This window comes from Ochotona princeps, chromosome 5 (genome assembly GCF_030435755.1).
Source record: "Ochotona princeps isolate mOchPri1 chromosome 5, mOchPri1.hap1, whole genome shotgun sequence".
NCBI classification, from domain to species: domain Eukaryota; kingdom Metazoa; phylum Chordata; class Mammalia; order Lagomorpha; family Ochotonidae; genus Ochotona; species Ochotona princeps.
In genome coordinates this window covers 7417324-7440025 of record NC_080836.1, presented here as the reverse complement: position 1 = coordinate 7440025, position 22702 = coordinate 7417324, and the positions used below count along the sequence as shown (strand labels likewise).

The 22702-nt window shown below is 41.0% G+C and overlaps 1 protein-coding gene across 1 annotated transcript in view; it reads right to left on the bottom strand.

Annotated features, from left to right (window-relative positions):
- LOC101533345 (contactin-associated protein-like 5) overlaps positions 1-22702 on the bottom strand; it is a 326990-nt gene that overhangs the window by 219059 nt on the left and 85229 nt on the right. The window lies entirely within an intron of this gene.

The window sequence follows — 22702 nt, the reverse complement described above, 5'->3', positions numbered from 1 at the left end:
GTGAAATGTCTACGCTGCAGAAACAAGAAGAAGACTATTATCTCCAACATAAGCAAATTTCTCCAAGTTGATTGGAGAAAAACTGCAGTAGATATCTATATTTGGGGGTTACAAGAAATTAATATTCACAGAGCCATGTGTTTGGTTCCCTTTCCACACATGAGTTAGGAGAAAGCCTGAAATGCATGCAGCATTGTGAATACGTCCTATCACAAAAATCATTTAGAATTCCAATTGAAAACTCTGTATTTCCCATTCCTCCCATTTGTCACCTTCAGGTTCCAAGCATTCATGCTCACAGCCATGTAGTGAGTTGGTTCAGGTGAGCACATCCATGTCGCTGTGATTGTCTCCTGTCAAAGCTACTGAATGCAGCCTTACACAGCACCCTGGCTCTGCCCTTTTCAGCAGCCGCAGCAGCCAGCATCATGTATGTGAACATATCAGGGATTCTACCCTAGGCACCATCATCTGGCTGCCTGAGGGATGGAAGTTTGTCCTGATGGTCCAGATGTCTGCTCCCCCATCAGAGCATCTGTATGCAAAAACCAGCTCCATGTCCCCAATGCAGCTTCCTACCATTGCAGACCATAAGGGACCCTAGGGATGACTTAACAGATGGGTTTCATGACAGGAAATGCCCAGCTGAAGTCCTGGCTCCTGCATCTTGGTTTTGGCCCTGACCCGGCTCCATGTGTTGAAAGCACTTGGCGAGTGACCAGCACATAAGTCTATCTCTCTCCATCACTGTATTTCTTCTTCCCTCTTGAGTAATGTTGAAAAGAATAAAGAGGAGGAAGAGAACGGGAAGTAGCAATCAATTAGGATGCCCACATTCCTGTATCTTAATGCCTGGATCCATGTTCCATCTCTGCTCATAATTCCAATAGCTGCAAATGTGGATCCTCAAAGACAGCGATGATGGCTTAAGTCATTGAGTTCTTGTCACTCATGAGAAAACAAGCTGAAGTCTGCGACTCCTGGCATTTTGGTCTTCTCTGATTCCTAGATGTTGCAAGCATATGGGAGAAGAATGAGCTTTCTCTCAGCCTTTTACAAAAAAAAAATTTTTTAAATGGTTATCAAAGAAATGGCTACCTGGATTCAGCTTTTCCTTGCAGTGGTCACATATAGAGTAAAAATGCCCAATATGGCTTTAATCCTAGATGTGATTACAGAAACCTCTCTCACAGGAAAGCATCCCTTATGTCTCTTTCCTAAGAGTCTTGTTTTACCAAAAACAACTTCTACCAACAGTTAATCATCGGTCAGGCTTCCAAGAGCATATTCTTTCATAAATTTTTTGTTGTGGTGATTCAGACTTTTTTTTTTCATTAGGGCAGAGCTCCAGAAGTCACTGAATTGTTAAAGGGTGGAGCCCTGCACATTCATCAAGAAATTGCTTTCAGTTTACATTGCCTACCGTGTCAGGCAGTAGGCTCAGCCTTTATAAGCACATGCCATGAACTCTGTACAGCAATGCCTCAGGCTTATTCTCTTCACTTCAAGGGGGTACCAATTGGGTTTAGAAAAAATGGTCTTCCTCATAGTGATAACAGAAGACAGTCTCACACTTGTGTGGTGCAGAGCCTTTAGGGTTGGCCACCACTCCTGATATCTCCTTCCTCTGCCCTAGGTGTTCCCATGCTTAAACCTCAATCAACTGCATTTGCAATCAACTCTATCTTGTGCTGAAATGATCATAGTATGAACTTGTGGTGTGTCACACAATATTTATTTGCTCAAAATGGCCTCCCTCCCACTAGAACATGTGTTCCCTGACTTGCAATTCTAAGAGCCAGTAAGAGCCCGCATGCTTAGTAGATGATATAACTATAATTAGATTGTACACATATCCCTCCCACACACACACACACACACACTGATAGTTTATCAATTGTGGCATAGCTGCCATTTGGAAGAAGCAAAATTACAAAATTCCTATGGAAAGGTTAATAATAGTTGTAAACTATTATTTTTTACTTTGAGAGATCACTCTAAACTGTTTCAATGGCAAAAGTTCAGCTGTACCAAAATTTGAAGGGGAATAGTTGGGACGTAGTGAGGAAAGATGACAGATTTTAAAAGCATATATGATCAGGCCTGGAGTGGTAGCCTAGCCTTTAAAGTCCTTGCCTTTCATGCACCAGGATCCCATATGGGTGCAAGTTCTAATCCAGGCAGCCCTACTTCCCATCCAGTTCCCTGCTTGTGGCCTGGGAAATCAATTGAGGATGGTCCAAGGCCATGGAATCCTACAACCATGTGGGAGACCCAGAAGAAACTCCTGACTCCTGGCTACGTATCTACTCAGCTGTGGCCATTTCAGCTACCTGGGAAATGAATCAGTGGACAGAAGATCATCTCTGACTCTCCTTCTCTTTGTATATCTAACTTTCCAATAAAAATAAATACATCTTTTTAAAAAAGCGTATATGATCATAACCCTCCCCCATTTATTTCCTGATTCAATACTCAGGGTTCAGCCCTCTGAGCACTCTTTTGTGTGCTGCTGGGAAACAGTGATGGAAAGTGGGCTCAGGTCAGCTCTAGGCACTGATGTTCTTCGCTATTTAGTTCATTCATGCCATTTCTCAGTCTTCCTGCTTTGCCTTATTTATGGAGGTTAACTTTACAGGAGGCTCAGAAGCTAAGACACCCTTGGATTGGACCCCTAGAGCAGGAATTTCTAGCACATGCCTTTGGAAATTCTCAGTGTTTAAGAAAAGGCTGGGAATGGTAACCAACATCTTAATTAACAGGGAGCAGGGATGCCTCAAATTACACTGGGTGGGTTCTGTGCCCTTGCCTGTCCCTCAGATACCCTGCAGTGTCCTGGGTCACTGAGAGTCATGCTTCTCTCTCCTGTGCCCTAATTCCTTTCTCTCTTTTCCAGGTCATCTTTGCCCTTGCATCTCTGAAGTGGTCCAAATTTGATTTCAGTACAGGTCTTTGTTTTCTCATGGTAAATTCAAAAATGAATAGCAAGAGAGTAACTGAGGAGTCCCTTCCAAATCAAGTCTGACCCAACTTTCCAGAAGAATGTAGAAGTTCAGAGCTCAGCTCCCACAACACGCCTGGTGTGTGCGATGGCTACTTGTGCTTCCCATCTCAGCTGTGCTCCTTGCCAGCAGAAGGGCTGTACAGTGCTGAAGATCGTCAATGCCAGCCCCATCTACCAAGGTAGGGTGGAAGAAAAATAAACACTATCTGGGTGTAAAGGTGATATTCTTTTAAATCATCAAGGCTTAGGTGATCATTTACAATCATGCCATTTTTGACTTTTGGGTCCTTCTTAAAAGTCTTAATGGAATGGCCACCCTTCATTGAGACAAGGAACCCCAGGAGACAATCTGCTTCAGCATTTTGTCGAAACAGACTTGGCCAGTGTCCACAGATTTCTGCCTTATGTAACTCTTCCCTCGGTTTCTTCAGTGTCCATTCCTCACTGATACGGGAGAAAGAGCCCCGTTCCTCAGAGCATCTCCGTTCCTCTCAATATTTGGTTCATTCAAGGTTTCCAAACTCCTGCTAGTTTTTCTCAAACACTGTACAACAGTGTCCTAGGCACAGGCTGTAAGTCCGTTGCACAAATGTGGCTTAGCCATTGCACATATGTCACGTTCATAATTAGTATACAACTTCCCACTCCATGAGGGTATATGTTGTGACTAAGTCAGGAAAGTAGAGTCAGTGCTGCTTCAGAGACTGAAAAGCGAATGGAAAGAAAAGAAAGTCATCCTACCTTGGAGGAGAATCATCTTAGAGTAGTTTAGCAACTCTGTAATTTTTTATTTCACTTGTTTCCATTACTTCCAGATCAAGCACTTCCTGCTCAGTCTTGAACCTGGACGTGATAGTCATCAGCAGAATTCCACCTGCTGTGGAGCTTTCTGAAAGCAAACCCTCCCCAGAGCCCTTCTCTTACCAGGTAAGGGGCGGGCACAGAGATGGATTCTTTTATCATGGATTTCTGGAAGCAGCTTGAATAGATTCCACCCACAGTGTCAGCAGGCAGGGACACACCTGCTGGGTCCCTTGCTGGTACCCAGGTCACTGCTATGATGAATCACCTGTTAACCTTGTTCTCCTCTCTGATCTTGCAACTTGCATTTAAAAGTAGCTAAAAGGCATGAGCAAGATGGTTTATTGAGCACACATGTTCAACCATTAAACAAGTCCAATTCATTAAAGAAATGTCCAGCCTTAGTGGCCAGGAAGAAGGCAGGGAAGAAAGGCGAGAGACAATGTTTGAAGTGGATATTTTTTAAGCATAATCTATATGCATCTGGAGATAATGAGAGGTCATGGACAAAACTACTAACAAGACCAAAATTGTGACCCTAACTTTTGCTAACATAATAAGACATTGACATTGTGTGATTAGCAAACCTCTTCCCTGTTTCTAATAATAAACTAGAAACACAGAAAGGTGGGGTACATCTGACTGACAACACCTTTTGGGGAGGAGCAAGCATCTTGCACACATTTAAAGGCTTGTGTTCCTTCTTTGCTCATTCCAGTGGGGACACCACCCTGAGTACCTGTTATCCCATCTATCATGTGGCACCTTCTTCCCAGTAGAAGGGACCCTAACTGCTGGTAGGAATACGGAGTGATGACCACGCTGGCTGCTTTGTGCTCTAAAAGAGAAGGACATTCTTCCAAGGGTTGACCTAAGTGTCCCAGGAGGAATGTGGATTTCCTCAGGGGTGGGGGGCAGAGGTGTTGTCTGAAATACTACCTGGAACTTGAAGGCTTTTAGATATTTAGCCCTGTATAATAAAGAAAATAGGCTGTTCCTATTTCCCCTAATTAAGTAGTTCAGGGGTCTAGCTGGAGGACTCAAGGTCCCGGACTCAATTTTCAAGCTTACAATATAATAGAGTTGTCAGAAGTTTAAACCCCTGTGAAAGTAAAAGACGTAAGCAATTTCTCCAAAGCTTTAGATTATATCTCCTTTAAGACTGAAGTCGTTAAAGTAATTCAGTGAAATAAAGGTAACAGGAAATACAGCAACCATCCCTGAGATGCATTATGTTTTGTTATTTAGGTCAGTTAGGAAACAGAAAATTTTTAATTGAACAAATTACCGCATGGTATACAACAATATACAGAATATTAACACATAGTTACTTAAAAACAAAAAAAATCCTTAATTTCAAAATAAAGCAATTTTTGAATCCAAGTGGGCAATAGGTTAATTTTTTCTTCACAATTATACTTTGCCAAAGTGCTGCAAATCCTAGGAATTGTCATATATTCTTCAACTTAGACTCTGCTGTGTTTTTTCTGGTTACTGGGTATTGAATTAGGTCTTCTTGTCACAATTCAGAAAAAAAACATGTTTACTAGGGTAGCAGAAATGAGAGGAGAGACATTAAAAAAAAATTTATTTTGAACTCACTTCACAGCTTCCTGATTGAACATGATACACTTTATATCACTGATGCATAAAGGCAAATTTCAGACCTGGCAGTTAAAGGCAGCCATACCTGATTTGCCCCTTTGCCTTGTGTGTCTGAAAATAATTCACACTCTGTCTAGCTAACCTGGTGTTGGTTGCAGCGATTGTAGGTTATGGCTACAGCAAGCATTCATCGATGAACTACAGGTAGGTAGTCTTCAGTTGCTGGCATTTTCTTTATCGCAAACGTGGACTAGTGGTGTTGCATTTGCAAGGTAATGTACACTTATTACAACCCAAGGACACCTACTATTTCCTTTTATTGCTGATGTAAGCCATTTAGCTAATTTGTGGAACACTCCTAAGAAGTTATCATCTGCTCTAAGAATGGTCATCTGAAAATCAAGAATCTACAAATCCAAGTGAGCAGTGTCTAAGATCAGTAGTCTCTGGGCTGTGGCTTATTCTCCTCCAGCTGTTTGCCACTGCTCCCTGACTCTCTGCTAGAATTTCTTTCCATATTTATTCACAGCTCAACAGCTTGGCAATGACCCAGATCTAGGCTCATGTCATGTGGGATGAATAAAACAGCTATAGTGAAACATTCAGTCTGTTGAATAAACAGCTAGAAGTTACCCACCAAGATGTGCTGTGGCTAGATTGATCCAAACAGGACAGATCTGGTTACCAAGGCTGGGTTAGAGGAAGGATGGCATTCGTCATCATGGAAAAGGTGCTGAATATTCTCTTATCAGAACACCTTAAATTCAGTCACAGTGAAATTCTAGTACACCTTAAGTATTGAGAGTCACAGTGGTTGTCTTACTGTACCAAAAATCCAATTTCCAAACTGCCTTGGGAATATGGCAAAATCAACTTGAAGTTCTGCGTTCTGCTTACACTGAGTGCTTTGGGAGTTTTTCAAATGTGCCACTTCCAAGGGTTATACTATTTACTGAGTTATTGTTTATAATGAATTTCCATTGAAGGTATTTAGTTTGTGTTTAATCATTGTCCGGACATCACAACACCCTTGTGAGTGCAATACAAGACAGGAGTACAAAGCTGAGCTTCAATCATAAGGCTTCAACCAAAGCCAAACAAGCATTGGCAAGCCAGGGAAATGTCTCAAATTCATCTAATCTGTAGGAAAAACTTCAAATTGAGTTCTTGATTTTTCCAATGTGTATAATGATTTCTAAGTTGATTTGTCTGAAAACTCCCAGAACTGATCATAGTATCAGTCATACTAATATCATATCATATCATATCATATCATATCATATCATATCATATCATATATCAGTCATACCAGACATGCTTCCCTGTTTGTCTGGAAGTTTCTTGGTCCACAAACTCAGGGCCAGTGAGAGGCCAAACAAAGGGTTTTTTGTGTGTGTGTGTGTGTGTTAGGGGACAAAGGCTATTTCCTTTTTAAAGGCATTTCTTCCGCATCAATCCATGTAAGCCAGAATTGGTCCTTTAGCAAAGCAGTCGGCTCCAAAGAGGGCAGGCACATAGCTGGGAGAGCCGTGAGATGGGAGTCACAGGACAGAGTCTAGTGCTGGGAAACTAAAATGGAGCATTGCATCAGGGCAGCTTAAAGGAGCTTTTGATTTGACCTTCCAGGTTCAGTAGGATGGGATACAGTTGGAGGCAGGATTTGGGCGGAGAGGAAAGAAGCACTGGGAAGAAGGTCAGGGTGCATTTGGAGAAGTTAAGAAAACAAAACACCTGACATCAATACTCCAGGAGGAAACGTGCTCTTTCTTCCAAAGGAAGTCTTCAAGCAGAGCATGTGTGCTCCCCGGGCTTTCATTTGAGAGGCATCTGAGAGAGAGGCTTTGTTAGAAGTCAGGTTTTGGCACCCAAAAAAATAAGTGGGCAGTTCAAAAGATGGTCTCCCACCAGGCCCTTTCCTCTGGCCTCCCAGCAGCTATCCACAGAGCTTCCACAGGACAAGCACTCTTTGGGACTTAGCGGTAGACTTCACCCTGACAGATTCTATTTAGATTTTGTCAGCATTTTGCTCTCTCAAAGCAGCTCCAAATTTCAGCTTCAAGATTTGGATTCTGCTGTTGTTTCATGGTTTGTGTTTACTCCCCATTTAATGAGGCAGCACACCCCATCCAGGTTTCTAGATTTTGAGGATGGTGGTTCTTTACACTTAAAGGAAAAAGTCAGAGGGCAATCTTTGAAATTGGTGAGTCGGAGGAAATGAAAATCAGATCTATGATTCAATTGAAAAACTTTTTAATTTATACTAGAAAAGATTGCACCTCTATCCTGGGCACTGTTCAATTTCTTTTTTTAAAAAAGATATATTTATTTTTATTGGAAAGGCAGATATACAGAGAAGAGAGACAGAGAGGAACATCTTTCATCCGATTGTTCAATTCCCAGGCAGCCGCAATTGCTGCCACTGAGCCAATCTGAAGCCAGAAGCTGGGAGCTTCCTCTGGGTCTCCCACGTGGGTACAGAATCCCATAGCCTTAGACCATCCTTAACTGATTTCCCAGACCACAAGCAGAAAGCTGGATGGAAACTGGGCTTCTGGGTTTAGAACTGGTGCCCATGTGGGATCCTGGCACGTTTAATGCTAGGACTTTAGCCCCTATGCTGTTGCTCCGGGTCCTGTTCCATTTCTATTGCTGTATATTGTGCAAAGCCATTTGAAAAATAAACAGGTAGCTAAAAATAACAATCATTAACGAATGTTATTAAAATACTGATAATATTTTTGGTATTTATAAAATTGAAATATCAGGAATCAATTCAATATTAGACAAAGGTTCATATCCCAATGACCACTATTTATAATTGAAAATTTGTGTCCCTGCACCCACATGAGATGCAGAGGATGTTCCTGGTTTCTGATTGACAGCTCTGGCCATCATGGCTACTCGGGGAGCGAACCAGTGGCCAGAAGATCTTGTTCTCTATTTCCCCTTCTCTGCGTAAATCTGGGTTTCCAAAAAAACTAAATAAATCTTTTCAAAGATAGAAATTTGTGCATATGAAGAAGGCAAGTGAATCTATGTAAATACGTTAGTATGAAGCAGTTGACTAATTTGTTCAGGAGTAGCGTTCTCTGAGTGAGAAGCACAATTAAAACTTTGCCCACTTCCAAAGTATTTAAAGTTAACACGCATGTTTAAAAAAAAAAACTAAAGCTTTAATTACATAATTTTCCAGATATGATTTCATTTTGCAGCTTTCAGGACAGCAGCAAATCTTAGTAACCTTTGTTTACAGAGCATCTGTGTAGAGCAGTGACTAGGTGGGAAGAGAAGTCATTTTGTTTGAAGGCAATTGACTACTTTTTGTTTTACTGGTTTTATTTCCTGCATAATTTCAGAAATGCTTTTCTTCTTTTTCTACATTCTTTTTTTAAAATTTATTCATTAATTACATTGTATTACATGACACAGTTTCGTAGGTACTGGGATTCTCCCCGCCCCTCCCCAAACCCTCCCCCCATGGTGGATTCCTCCACTTTGTTGCATAACCACAGCTCAAGTTCAGTTGGGATTCCCTCATTGCAAGCATATACCATACGTAGAGTCCAGCATCCTATTTTCCAGTCAAGTTCAACGGCTTGTTAGGGAGGCCCTCTCTGGTCTGAAGGCAGAGCCAGCAGAGTATCATCCCGATCAATTAAAAGCTCCAACATACCATCAGCAGCAATCCAGGTACGATGAGGCTGGTACAGAGTCCACTGATCTGATTGACATAGTCCATCACAGAGTCTCTCCTTGTCCAGTATTTCGCTGCCAACATATAGGTGAGGTGATTGATTGGTCTACTCCATCTTCCATCTTTTCTTGGTTAATGTTCTGATTCTTCCATTTTGATTGAGGGGATCCCCAAAGAAACTTTGAGGTGTTCCCAGACCAGGTTTCTACATGTACTAGTAAGCACAGTGCCCGCCACAGTCCATCACCACAATCAGCTGGTGGCTACAACTACTGGTTGGTTCTATTCTCAGCCCCGACCTCCACCGGAACCAGTGAGTATTTCAGTCCAACCTGGCTCTGGTTGCTAAAAGAGACACATTAGCATCTGAGTAATTCTTCAGGAACATAGATCAGGAAATATTGCGGTCAGAGTGCATGTGCATATGTGTGTGTGTGTTTGTGTGGTTCCTGTGTGTGTCCTTCTACTTAAAACTTCATTTTTTTGGACCACAAGCAAAAATATCTTTACTCTGCTCACAGATGTATGGGACTCTGGAAGATCAAATTCTCTTTAAGAAGTAATCCATGTTGGTAGTTTTGACTATAGGATTCTAGGTTTTTAGCAGACTGGAGGAGTAGCGAATGTGTGAGAATGGCAAGTGCTGCCAGCTGACCTGGACAGAAAGTTGATTTCCAGCTCCAGAAATGACCATAGAGGTCAACTTTTCTATTGCATCAAAAGCATCTATGGAAAAAGCAGAGGAACACCCAATCCTCTCTCTAATTATGTCATGAAAATTTTCCCAGTTTTAAAAGTAAAAAAAAAAAAGTGAAGCTGGTGTGCTTGAAGAATGAATGTGTGTGCATGTGTCTCTCTATGTGTGTAAACAGAAAAAAGGATGTCTCAACATTCAATATCCTTTTGTGGTAAAACAAACAAACAAAACCTCAATGGATTATGTATAGGAAACTCAGCATTGCAAAGCTTACATATGACAAGCCCATAGATAATTTATAAACAATCAGGAAAAGTGATTGCTTTAATCTAGGGTCAGGCACAGGTCAAGGGGCTTCCTCTCACTCTTTCTGCTTAATTTAGTAGCGTATGTCCTAACACAGTGAGTTAGTCAAAACAAAGAAATGAAAGACACACACGATCAGAAAGGAAAATGTTAAAATGTTTCTATTTCCAGATGACTTAATCTTCTATATAGAAACTTCCAAGACTATACATACATACATACACACACAATATTAGAGATATGAATGTACTCAGTAAATTTCATAACAGAAAAGTAGCATGCAGAAATCATTTGGATTTCTATGCTCTGATAAAAGAAATAATCAACTCCATCTAAAATGTCATCAAAAGGGATAAAATATTTAGAAATAAACTTATCCAAGCCACTGAAAGATTCTTTTTTTAAAAAAAGATTTATTTATTTTTATTGGAAAGGCAGATACACAGAGAGGAGAGACAGAGAGGAAGATCTTTTGTTCGATGGTTCATTCCCCAACTGACTACAACAGCTGGAGCTGAGCCAATCCAAAGCCGAGAGCCAGGAGCTCTTCCGGGTCTCCTACATGGGTGCAGAGTCGCAAGGCTTTGTGTCATTCCCGACTGCTTTCCCAGGCCACAAGCAGGGAGCTGGATGGGAAGCAGGGCCTCTGGGATTAGAACCAGTGCCCATATGGGATCCCGGTGCGTGCAAGGCGAGGACTTTAACCACCATGCTATCGCACCGGCCCTGAAAAATTCTTATTTGGAAAACTAGAAGATGTAATGAAGGGGAACCACACACACCAGGGGACATGTGCCATGTGTTCCCAGAGCAGAAGCATTAATGCTGGTAGACATGTTCATGTTAGAATGAATTAATTAAGAATTAATGCTGGTAGACATGTTCATGTTAGACATGAATTGATTAAGAATTAATGCTGGTAGACATGTTAGACATGTTCATGCTACACAAAGTGAGCTAGCTACATGTTCCGTGCAATCCCTATAAATCTCCAAGAAGAAAGAGAGAAAAGCCCTAATAAGTCCTATCAAACCACAAAAGCCTGTAAATACCAAAGCACTTCTGAGAAATAACAAACCTGGAAGCTTCACACTTCCACTTTGGAAGTATGTGAAAAACGCAGCAACCAAAACTACGACACTCGTATACAGATGACCGATACAAACAGAAAACACAGCCCCCCAAACAGGCATAACAACCTATCGTAAACAAATATTTGAGACAGGGGATAAGAATCAAAATGGTGAGAGGAGAATCTGTTCAATAATGTCAGAGGGAGAAAAGGAGACCACGTGCAACAGGATGCATCTGGAGCCTCACTTCATATGCCGCAAAAAGATACTCATGATGAATCAAGAAATTTTAAATATAAGACTTAAAATGTAAATGTCTTAGAAGAAAACACAGGTAAAATGATCCTTAACATTGATCCTTTGAGTGACTCTTTCCCATATGACTTCAAACACAAACAGTAAAAGCAAAACTGGGATGATGCCAAAATGAAACAATTCTGTAGAGCAAAAGAAACCCCCAAATGAGAAAAAGCAACTAGATTGAACTGCATATCTTACAAGAGGCTAGTAGCCAAACTATACAAGAACTAATGTAGTTTAATAACAAAAAAAAAACAAGCTATAAATAATCTTACTAAAAACTAGCATATGATTAAGATATTTTGGTAAAGAAACCATTCAAATAAGCAGAAGAAAGGGGGAAAAAGTTTAATGTTTTTTCCCCCATTTTCCTGAACTATTTACTTTTTTACTTATTATTTATTTATTTTATTAGGTTCTGATATAGCTTCGTAGGCTCTGGAAATTTCCTTGTCCCTTCCCTATATCTTTTCCACCCCCCTGATTTGCCCTCTGCTATGACAATAGCACAGTTCCTCATAAGCAGTCGTAAGTCCATCATTCTGCTCTTGAAGTGTATTCTGACATTCTGGGCATGGACAGGAAACAATGACTTAGGAGTTAGTGAATAAATTAATAAGAAACTCTTTTGAAGAAATGAAAATAAAAACATCAAAATCCATGCGATAGTTTCCACTGATCTTTGTTGGTGAGTTGCAGGCAATAGATTGGTGATATTTTTTTTTTGATCCAGTCCTCTAATCTGTGCCATTTGATTTAGGAATTTAAGCCAGTTATACTCAGGATTAATATGGATAGGAGGTAATTTGATCCTGTCATTTTAGCAATGGGTTGTTCCTTGATGTAGTCTTCTATTGTTATTTTACTGGGAAGTGCTTCACATTTGCCTTTGGTTTGGTGGGTACCACTCTTTTTCTCTTTAGAGAGAACATTTGGAATATCATTTTTAGGCCAGGTCTGAAAGAGGAATATTTTCTGAGCTTTGCTGTGGAAGCATTATATTTCATTTTCAAAGACAAAGCAAAGCTTTGCTGTGTACATTATTTTTGGTTGAAATTTTTCCCCCTTTTAGAATCTGAAATATGTCACTATATTCTCTTCTGGCCTGCGGAGTTTCCTGGGAGAGGTCACCTGCGAATCTGATTGGGGTTCTTTTATGTGTCAATTGATTTTTTTCACATGCAAATTTAAGGACATTTTCCTTATGCTTAACTGAAGAGACTTAATAAGCTTTATAACAAGGTTTCAAAATTATTTTTCCCCTATTTTCTCAATGTCTTCCTCAGTTAACTCTGAGGTGGCAAAAGCTTTTTCTCCTTTGCAGGGGAGTCTCCAGTAATATCCACTGTGGCTTCTTTAGCTCTTGGTCATTGCACATCTGGTTAGCAGACTCTTCTCTTTAGGTTAGGTTGCTAAGCTGTGTCAGCAACAGGTCTACAGGTCATTTTAACTTATTGCCTTTGGTGTCCAGTTATTTGGATGTAGTCACTTTTACCAATTCCTCTAGTGAGCTTCAGTATCAGGCTCTTGTGCTAGGCTTCAACCAAGGCCCTCCTCTATAACCCCAGTTCTTGGCGCACCACTCACCACTCTCTGTGATCCTATGCTGTGGCCGAACCATTACATATACAGCCTTGGTTTGCATGGTTGAAATTCAGGCTGTACTTCTGTCAACCTAGCAGCCTGTATCCTGGAGGCATCATGCTATGGCTCAAGTATTGGGAACCTGGATTCCTGCTATTCATAGAGACCACCAAGAAAAAGATCGAGTTCTGGGCTTTTGGCTTTAACCTGGCTCAACCATAGTTCTTTTGGGCATCTGGGGAATGATTGAGCAGATGGCCAAGTAAATGAGTGTGGTTCATGATGTACATCATGTCAGAAAACATTGGATGGAACATCCTAGAAACTCCTGTTTTGGGCCAACAGAACCAAGGGAAAGCCACTTTTAGCCCCACGTTTTCCTTCCCTCTGCAGCCTGGCATACAATTATACCATTGTCAACTTCTGAGAAAATAAATGAATGTGGATGATCCTTAACAAATTGTCCGATGTTTTACAAAATCATCTGGTGTTCATGATTTAATATGGCTGCCTGTGAGGTTTCAGACACTACTGAACATGTTTCTTAATCACAGCCAGTCCAGAAAGAATAAATTGATTCAAATTCGGCAGAGTTTACTTCTCTAGATCCCCCACTTGAACGGAGAAAAAACCTCTCCTGACACTCTTCTAACATGGCCTCAATGACTCAGAGGAAAGAGGCAGTAGCTAATGGATGGAAGCATCCAAGATCATCTTCTAGAAACTTGCTGGCTTTCATATTGGTCAGCCAGCCTCATTGGTGAGTGGACTCAAACCCCTGTGCCTCTCTGAGCAGGTGAGCCCTCATAATGTCAGGAAACACAGTCGTGTTTTCTTTCTTACAGGCAATAGGTCCACAGGGACAGCTGAGTTACAAACCAAAAATTGTGTCCAAGTGCCACTTATTGCCAAATCCTGGAATGAATATTTGATTTCTGGCATGGAATGATTACAAACAGATGCCCAGAATGCTTGAGTACTTTTTTTGTTTTGTTTTGTTTTGTTTTGTTTTGCCAGGTATCAAGCAGAGTTAAAAGCCTGATGTATTTGTAGTTTACTGAAAGGCTTTGGAAAATATGTTCGATGGTCATAAAGTGCTTCATAAACGTGAAAAAAATTAAAGCTATATATTTTGCTATAAAGCAATGAAATTCACATGTATTTTTCATAATATGGATTTTACGTGACCCATTTGAATAATTTTATATGCATATACTTATTTTTTGCAGCAAAATAAACTTTTTTTGTGCAAGACGCAAACAGACAGGGAAAAACAGAGAAAGAGACTTGAGATCTCCTCGCCTGTTGACTCACTCCTCAAATGTCAACACTGGGCTGTGGCTGGGTCCGGAGCCAGGAATTCGGTCCAGGTCTTCCACATGGTGGCAGGGACCCAAATATTGAGCCTGATGCTTTCCAGGGGTTATGCAACATGAGTAAGTTGAAAGTCCATTACAGCAGATACCTGAAACCAGGCACTTGTGTATGGGGTGCAGATGCTCCAGGTGCCATTCTAACCACTACCTCAAACATCTGCCTCTACACTTATCTATTAATTAGGTTTTCCACATAATTTTTAAAGTGCCCTTGTTTGCGCCACACCCATGGAATGAAGCCCACTCCTCATCACTTGCCTGGAAGCATCTTCTAGGGATGCTCAACTACCACTCACTGTGGGAAGGTGACACTGAGTGTTCCAGCGTAAGGGGCTAGGAGGATATTCCTCTACATGAGCTGTGATCACACATTATCCATCATAATAGCACATGCAACTGCATTAAATAGTGGGGTTAACATGACCTCCACCCAATATGTGCAGATTAATGATTTTGTCAGACTCACCTGGGTTTTTTGGAAACGAAATATGTCCTTTCATCCTTATTCACAACCTCAGGAATACAATCTAGAGGCCAATCCTTATTGTTCATTTTAAAGATTTATTTTTATTGGAAAGTCAGATATATAAGAGAGACAGAGAAGATTTTCTTTCTCTTGAATCACTCCCCAAATGGCCACAATGGCCAGAGCTGCGCCAAGGTGAAGCTAGGAGCCCAGAGGTTCTTCCGGATCTCCCATATGGCTGCAGGGTCTCAAGGGTGTGGGCCGTCCTTGACTGCCTTCCCCAACCACAAGCAGGGAGCTGGATGGGCAGTGGTATAGCCGGGATTAGAACCGTCGCCCATGTGGGTTCCTGGCGTGTGCAAGCTGAGGACTCTAGCTGCTAGGCTACCATGCTGGGACCAATAGTTCATTTTAAATTATCATCTTCATTATTACTGTTATTATCGAAGAGATGATGCTTTTCCAGCTATAGGCTATCACTGAGGCAAATGAAACAAAATGAGCATTCCTCAGTATATTTGCTTTCTTGGTAGAGTCAAGGCAAATTGTTGATCTTATTATAGCAACAGAAATAAAATGATCAAGTGATCCTGGGTCAACCTGAGGGAGCCTGGATCACCTCAGTGACTGAATTGTCAGGGAAGTGATGAAGCAAGGTGTCAGAGAAAGTATAGAAGGAATGGACAGTAATGTCGAATAATTTCAGAGGATGAGCTGAGTGAAAAAAAATCTTTAGGTGAAATAAGAGAAAGTTGTTGCAGAAGCTAAACGTTCAGGAATCATTACATGGAAGGGATTAATTGGGCCACTCACTCAATCACAAGTTCACCGCAAAAGATATTTTCAGAGGCAAAGCAGTTCTTAATAAAACACATTACATAAGTTAATGCACTACAGTCTTTGTTTTGTCGGGAGGCTGTGCAAGAATAAAGTTAAAAAATAACATTTTACTAACCACAGTTGTGTACACCAATAATTGAGATTCTGCACGTCACAATTTTGAGTGACAGTCTGGCTTTATCCCAGCGAGCTCCCGAGATAAATACAAAGTCATCAATGAATGGATACCTTCCTTTGCCTTTAAAAATCTGTCTTCAGAATGCCCTGCACCTGTGGTTTTTAATATCCGTTTAATGGGAGAAAACGTTAGTAGTATTGCCTCTTCCTGTGTCTGAGTGTTAATTCTAAAAGCACCTGTGCTGGCCGTTTTCATGAAGAAGCTGCATCTTGTATTTCTCCTTTCAGCTCTGGGATTGCCAGGCTGTGTCAGTAGGGGGCACTGGATGACCACCACAGAGTTGAAGGCTAGGGTTGAGGGTGTGGGGTGTTGTCAGGCTCTGTTGCCCTTCACTGATTAAGAAAAGCTCAGGGCTGTGTATGTTTGTGCTCCACCTTCAGTCGCCACACCCCACAACAAAAGGTGGGACTCAGTCCCAATCACTACGCTCTGGAATTTGGGCATCCCAAATGGCATCTTAAGTGCTTAGCCCGACACTCACTCCAGCTACAATTTCTCAAGAATCAGCCCTAAGTGATCCACATGCACTAGCAGGTCCTGCTTATTCAACAGAAAACTTACAGAGAATGTTAACATTTTATAGAGGTGGAGAAAAAGGCTAATTATGTTTAAGAAGTAATTATTTAATCATGTGTGAAATGTAACCTGGACTTCTTGACATGTTGTCCACAGATAAGCTTCGGACATAAGTTAACCCTGAATAATGTTATATGAAACAAAATATAACCATCATTTGCATTATATTCTTAAAAGGGTGTGTGTCCCATAGAATATAAATGATCACTATGTACTGTGCTTAATGTTGGGCTTCTTAAAAATCTTTATAGAACAGGATTGTGATTGCTCAAAGGACTACAGTCTTTAGTTGACACGCAGTGAGAGGTGCTGAGCTAAATGGAGCAATAAAACTAGCTGTAATAATATTCTTAGCTATTAGTGATTCCATGAAAATAAGATCCTGCAAAGAGTGTAGGCAATATTGCCACTGCTATATGGAGGAAGAATCTAGAACAAGGAGAGGTAATGCTGGGATTTAATCTCATTCTCTTCATGGGTCATGCTCTATATCAATGTGTTTCAATATACCTTCATATAAAAATATGTTTTTCTAATATTGACATATTTATTTGAAAGCCAGAGTGACAGAGAAAGGAAAACAGATGTCAAGAAAAAGAGATTGTTCATATATTGATTCACTCCTTAAATGGCCACAATAGCCAGAGCTAGGACAAAGCCAAGAGCCTGAAATTGAATCCTGGTCTCCCATGAGAGTGCAGGGGATCAGATGCTCTGGACACCTTGCACTGCTGTCCCAGAAACCTTAGTAGGGAGTTGGGTTAGAAGCGGAACAGCCAGGACTTCAACCAACACTTGGGATAGGATGATAATATCATTTGCAGTGATTGCTACAATACCACTTCCATGTACGTTTTCTGACTGTCACATGTTTAATATCAGGAGTGACAGAGAATATTTCCTTTGTGAAAGGTATAAAATACCTGAAATAATAGCAGTAGTTCTTGTAAAGACAGAGTGGAGCCTGTTGTTTATTCTCACATTCAGCTTTTGCCTGTAAAATGTCCCATTTTGGACTGGGTGTCAGTCACCTTGGAATTGTGTAAGCAAAGCCCTTTCTTAGAAGACAAGCTTAGTTCTTGTGCTTTATGGATATTGTTCCTGAACTTACCAACCCTGAGGTTTCTCAGATTCTCGAAAATAGGATATGGTAATGTGGGGAGTGGTTGGCAGGTGTAATGAAAACAAGGGAGTGAGACATTCAAAAAACAGCAAACAAGGAGAAACCTCAAAGAGGTGAAGCAAATAGAACGAGTGTCTATGGAATCATAAGGGCAAACGAGATGAGAAAAGAGAGTTGTATATCAAAACAGTGGCCAACACAGCATGAAAGTGGCTGTAATGTGGCAACCTAGGCAAATGCATCAGTTTTGAATTCTGAAATCTGAAATCATGACATAATGCCAGTGTGTGGTGGCTGAGAGCAGGCGACAGTTGAGGTTTTTCCACCTCTGGAGGTAACAGCCATTTGCTGTGAGTACAGAAGATACCCAACTCTGTTCAGAAGCCAGTAACTCAAGTGCTAAGTTGTGCCATGTGTGTATGTGTAAGAATCATGGCAAGGAAAGCATCATGGATCTGGGAGTTTGAAGGAGATTCTTAGAAGGTGGAGTGCAGGATGTATTGGATGTGATCAGTAAACTCAGCATAATCAACATGGGTTCCTGTGGTCAGTCTTGCTCAATTGTGATTATAAATCACATCACTGTCTCCTAATAAGTTCAGATATGGCTTGATAACTCTCAGCATTGGGCTCTGGGATGCCACTGAGCACCCACAGGTATTAACAAAGTAAAATAGGACTGCAGCAGTCACACAGTAGTACAGCCAAATATTGGTTCAGGCTAAGATTTTAAACTTTAGTGTGATTTGCTATAAAGTTGGTGGTCCAAACTCCAAGTGGCACTCTGCCTGTATTCCACTCTCCTTGGGCCGTGTAGAAACATATTGTCTTATTGTTGGCACAGCCTGGAGATTTTGGGATTTTGCTTTACTTCTGAGAACCAGTTAGGAGTTTGGGTCACCATGATGTTTCAGAAGGTAAAGATTACTTGAGATTTTGGAGCGGGTTGGCTAAGTGTATCTGGGTTACAGAAGACAGGAAGGAGAAGGACAGATCAGCTGGCCCGTTTGACACAACAGAAGGATGGAAGGAGAAAACACACAGGGTGAATTCCAGAAAGGGTAGTCAACCATCTGAGGCTTGCAGGAAGAGAAGAGGTGCTGGTTGGAACAGGAGGGGAAACAAAGCCCTGCACACTGGAAGAGCCGTTGTACTTTGAGAGCCACATACTGAGGGTCACACAGGAAACAGAGTGTGAGCTCCTAACAGGGTCCCTGTGCAGTGCTATTAGAAACCTCCTTGAACCCAAGAGGACGCTCACTGTAAGCAGGTTGGAACTGAAAACAGAGGCCTAGGATGAGTGGATATTGCTCTTCATTGAGGTTTTCTTTCTCTTGCCAAGGACTTGGGTTTTTCCAAGTACTCTTGCATTGCGAGAGACACCCAAGAGAGATGCCCACCCTGGGGCCATTTCTAAAATATCTCTCCAATCTTACGACTCAGCAAAGCAGCCCTACACAAGGATGTGTTCAACCTTGTGTTTTCTTCATTCTGATGTGAACATGAGTCAGCATCCCAGAAAGAATAGATGAGTGCTAAAACTGAGAAAAGGCAAGGATGTAGCATTTTCTAGCAGAGGAGGAAGATGACTATGGGTGACACAGACACTGGGCGTGAATCACTGACATGCTCCAGTGCTTCTGATGTAAAGCAGGGATAGTGATGTCTAATCCCATCTCCTGCCTCCGAAGAAGTGGAGTAATAGGCCACAGTTCCACTGGGCATGCCTTCAGGTTATGCTCATGATGTTCGTGGAGAAGGTGACTCAATAAATGCAGAGATCCTGAAATTAAAGAATTATCAGTGGTGGGAGGAAAGAGTATAAGAAAAATCGCCCTCCGCTCATTAATTAGAAGGTCTGTGTAGAAGAAAAACACTTTAGGGTTAGTGTTACAGTTTGGATTAAGTACAGCCTCAAAAAATATGGGCTTATTTAAAAATGTGTTATCTTTGAGACTGAATAGTTGAATTTCAAGCCAGCTATCTTATATTTTGAAACTTATCTTTTTGCATCATAGTACAATGTTAATGTATTTTGGGTGATGAAAATTCAAATTTTAATACACTGCACTTTTAAATGGGCAGTGGTGAGTTGATTTGATACTTAGATAATATTTGTAAATAAAGAGGCAAAAACTTTTAATGAAGATTTAAAGATATTGAATAAATCCTTTGAAAAACATTGGCCATATAATTCAAGTTATAAAAATATCAATAGCATATTGCTTTTTAAAATACATGTTTAATATGAAAATGAAACATGTAGAGATGAAATATGTAGAAGTAACTTGAGTGCTTTATTCTACAACTTGTTATTGTTCATTATAAAATACAGCAATATTTTCAAACATTCTAAATAATTTTTAAATGAGATGCTTATTTTATCAAGTCAGTGAATGAAATTGTTCCCACAGGAAAGTGTGTTGAAACAATTTTCAGAGAGGGTAAATGTTAGTCTGTTGATGTATATCTTCCCAAATTCCTGTTGAAACCCAATCGCTAATGTGGTGGTGAGACAAGGTGTGCTCCCTCAGATCGGGAGTGGGTCCTGAGGTCAGGGAAGTAGTGTTCCTAGAAAAATAGGTTCGAGGGAGTTTATGTGCCTCTCCACATGTGAGGACACAGTGAACACTCTTCCATCCTCAGCCTGGAATGGCGTCCTACGAGACCCAACAGTGTTGGCACTTTGCCCCCCTTACTTCCCAGGCCCTGATACTGTGTGGGCAAAAATACCATCTGTTGGTTATAGGCTACTGATACTTGTTGTAGGAGCCCTGATGAATGGAGTTAACAGCCACCTAAGAGCTACACATTATTATTATTATTATTATTATTATTATTATTAATTTATTTTACTTTAAGACACTATTCTTCATGTGACCTTGAAACTACTTAGTTTCATGTTTCTTAAAGGAAGAAGGTAATGGTTCTAGAAGCTAATAATTGGGAAATCATCCTTTTCCCCTAAGTGGGAAGAACAGATGGAGATGATTTGAAAATCAGATTGATCAGAGGGTAGTGATAAAGACAGCAGTGATGTGCCGAGAGATGGAACGATAAGTTAGCTGCTTTTCAAATGTTTCCTTCCATCCTGTCAAAGTGTTTTGTCATGCAACATACCCAGCGAGATGAAACGTGATTCCAAGGTGCAGCTGAAAGGATTATAGGCTTTGCTAGATGTTTGTGAGTTCTGTTCTGAGCATTTTTCAGGAGCTTCTGGATTAGAGGAAGGTAACCCACAGTTTGGTGGGTGTGTGTGTGTGTGTGTGTGTGCGCGCGCGCATTCTACCTGCACAGTCACTGACCTCTGAATCAGAATGTTCCTTGCTTTCTGAGTTGCAAGAAGTAAGTAAACCTGCACTCGTGGCTTCCAGTGTGTGAGGAGTCAGATGGCATAGCAGGCAGTTAGGGTTTCTTGTCTGTGGTGAAGTTACTTTTTAAAGATTGTGTTTCTTCCCATTTCTTAACCTTGCAAGAGCATGTTCTTCCCTTGAGAGAGCACAAGGGGCAGAGTTAACATATTCATTCCCTATTTTAGAGTTATTGTCATAACAAAAGCTAGGAGACATGGTTAACCTAATCTCATCTCTGGGTCATTGTCAAAGAGATTGTGCCTGAATACTCACTTTACCATCAGAAGGAGAGGGAAAGCTGCCATCCTCACTCTGATTCTGGACCAGATGCTTGATAGCTGCTCATTGTGAATGAGGGTTTTTTTTTTTTTCTTGACATTTGAGTGACTCCCCTGAGATAGTGCATTTACCATTACCTCAGGTTTTTTCCCTTGGGACTTTTCCTTCCTTGGGAACCCCTCTGTCCACAATGGCAGGAGCCCCATTTTCTGCCTTTTCCTAAATAAATCCTGCTTCGCAAGCTAGAGTTGCCCACATGAACATTCTTCTTTATGTGAGACAAGAAACAAGCTTGTTGCCATGTTTGACGTTGAATTCCCTGCAAAACCAGGGCAGCATAGATGGAAATAATGCTGTCAACCATCCTCAGAAAACAGTATTGCTACTTATTTTCATGGGTATGTTACTCAAATACTCTAGGAGGGAAACAAAAGATTGCTTTAAAACACAGTTTGTCATTTGATTAAATATGGACTAGAACTTGCCATTAAATTCTTCACATGAATAAAAACAGTTGAGTATATAATATATTTACTGTAAGTCTACTTAACTACTTATAATGAATAAGTTAAAATTCAGATTCATACATACAAAAATATAGCTACCATTCAATCTACTTACTTTGATTGTTTGGAAATGATCTATATAAATGGTATGTCTTATTGGTTCACTGGTCAGCTTTACCTGGGTGGGTAGACAGATGTTTCCTTTAGTCATAGTGCCAATGTGTTGGGTGCCTCTATAGACCACACACTGTTTTAAATCCATGACAGCTGGATTTGTGCTTCATAGTTCTTTGAGAAAGTGAGACCATCCAGGCATGCTGAGGTCTTGGACATACCTTCGGGCGGGTGGCACAAGCATTGCCCTTCAATTTCCTGACTGGTTAGGAGACCACCAATGGAGAGCATCTTACCTGCAGGTTTTTCACCCAGCAAGGAAGGCTTAAACCCAAAGACACTCCCAGAGACCCCTTGGTTTTGCTCCCTCTCTCCTTTTAAGAGGCACCCCAGCTCCCAGCTTTCTCTTGGGTGGTGCTTTCCCCATCCTTCTTTCTCTGCCCATCTGGTCCCTTAGCAAATGAGCTTTTCTGTCTGGAACTGGTTCTCGGGTTTTTATTTCCTTATTGAGCTGAGGAAAGAACCTACCAGGCTGTTCTGGTAACAGAAAGCACTAGAATAGTCCACATTCTAAGTTTGAGAATACTGATGGTTTGCAACTTGTTCAAGGCTCTGTAATAGAGTGACTTGTGGTGGGGTTGTGAACTCAGGCATGCACCTATGCAGTCTATATTACCAGGAAGAGAGGATTGGATCCAACTGGCTTCCTCCAGAGTGAGTGGAAAGAATTTTCTGATTGTAACTTTAGCCACAATGTTCATTGTCGGGATGAACACTACTTGCGCCTCACACAGGCCATTGTCTATCCAATCCCTTGATTCCAATTA